Here is a 1,971-nt window from a genome sequence, read left to right on the forward strand (position 1 = left end):
CAACTAGAAACTTACTTGGACAGGGTATCTTATCAATTAATTCCAAGGGATATTAATGTTGTAGCTGATTCCCTTGCCATGAGGGCTTTATTTATTTTGGATAGGATAGTTTGGCCCAATTCCGATCCCTGTGTATCTGCTGATATTGTTTCAGATTCCAGGAGTGTAATCCGTTTTCAATAAATAAATCTTTTCTTCCCTACAAAAAAATAAAAAAATAAAAAATTTAGAATTACACATTAATCACATAATCCTATACCTATAGTGGGATAAAGGGCAAAATGGTTTAAAAATATATATTTCTTTAAATTCAAAATTAATTACAAAACTAAGGGTGTCAAACGGTGTGGTTTTGGTTATTCTGTTCGGTTCCGGTTCGGTTTACATTTTGATAAGGTGAAACCAAAACCACACCGGATAGGAATAAGGTGAAATCAAAATCATTTTCATCTGGTTTCAACGGTTTTTAATTGGTTTTTGTTATTCGGCTCACAATCGGTTTACATGGGATTATTAGTGTCGTTTTAGAAAATGGTTTGCATCCTACAATTAGTGTGAATCCTATATATACTAAATTTCCTAAAGAGTTAAAGACAAATACATTTATTTTACCAATGACAATATACTTTCTATGTAAAAGACTACACATATTATAACTAATTAACTATGACCCTAGAAATTAGAAAATCAAGAAGTGTGATTGTGTGAAAGTGAAGCTCCCTTCTCGGTTAGTACTTTGCTTCTTTTTTTTTTTTTTTCTCCCCTTTTTTTCGTAGAGACCCATCGAAATTCAAAACACTTTATGTCTTTAATATTAGGTGCCGGTTAACCATCGGTTTTTTAGTTCAGTTCGATTCCAAACTGAAATTATGGCCTATAAAACCAAAATCGGATCAATTTTCTACGGTGTGGTTCTATTCGATTATAACCGATTGATTTCGATTCCAATAAACTTTTTGGTTACATATTGACACCCTTATACAAAACCATCCGGTCTGACCCCTGACGTCCAATCCATTTCTTGATCTAAAGTCTTGAGCCCAAATATATTCCGATAAATCACCTCAAATAAATCACCTCTATACCGTACCTTAACCAAAAAAAAAAAACTCTTCCGTAACCGTTCCCTCCGCGAATCTGCGATCTCTATATATTAAGCAATCCCTTTTAATAAGATTCATTTTCTCTCCCTTTCCTATTCGCTTTTAAACACTAAAATTTTCTAATTTCCCTTCACCCTGTTTTACTCTCCTTCAAGCAGCTTTGGCCAGGTTCCCTCTCTCTCTCTCTCTCTCTCTCTCTCTCTCTCTCTTTAAAAGTATTGGTAGATTGTTGGAAAAGTGAATGATTATGGGTGTTCGAATGCCCAATATTTCTTCTTTTTTGGTGATTGCAGTCCTCTTCCTGCAATGTAGTTTGTGATTTTATGTGAAAAGTTCCTTAACTCAATTAAGGATTATATATGTTAGAAATTGTGAATTTTCTTTTGCTGTCTTCTCCCATTCTCCTCTTCTGATCTTCTCTCTCTTTTCTGTTCTTAATGTTCTGTAAAAGCCCTCTCTACCGACTTTGGATATGTTGATCTATCTGTATAGTGGTTCATCTTCTGGCCTGAGATTATTGGTTGAAGGAAGTCCTATTAAGGGTGATCCTAACCCTAGGAGATCATCATCTCCAGAGCCATCTTCCGTCCTCCCTCCCGGCTTTGAAGAGAGGGAGAAGATGGGATTTTATTGTATTTACAATTAAGCCCTTTTTCCCTGATATTACAATAAATACCCTAATTTCTTTTGGTTTAATTCCTGTTTTGTCCCCATTCAGATATTTTAGTCTAAAAGGATTCTTAATTGGCCCAGAAATTACAAGATTACCACTGAATTTTTAGAAATTGAATTATTTATTCTTTGGTGGGCCCGATCAAATCTTCCTCCCTCACTCTATGAAATGCCACCCCACCCCACCCTAAAAAAA

At 35.0% G+C, this 1,971-nt stretch overlaps 1 protein-coding gene across 4 annotated transcripts in view; it reads left to right on the plus strand.

Annotated features, from left to right (window-relative positions):
- Positions 1-1,095: 1,095 nt before the first annotated feature.
- Positions 1,096-1,971, plus strand: part of LOC122073005 — a 6,059-nt gene continuing 5,183 nt past the window's right edge. For 2 of the 4 annotated variants that reach the window (XR_006138621.1, XR_006138622.1), the window contains exon 1: positions 1,096-1,271. The gene's annotated coding sequence lies outside the window, so the exon portion shown is untranslated. The remainder of the gene's footprint in view (positions 1,272-1,971) is intronic. The other 2 variants (XR_006138623.1, XM_042637477.1) reach the window with 1 other exon arrangement.

This window comes from Macadamia integrifolia, chromosome 3 (assembly GCF_013358625.1).
Source record: "Macadamia integrifolia cultivar HAES 741 chromosome 3, SCU_Mint_v3, whole genome shotgun sequence".
NCBI lineage: Eukaryota > Viridiplantae > Streptophyta > Magnoliopsida > Proteales > Proteaceae > Macadamia > Macadamia integrifolia.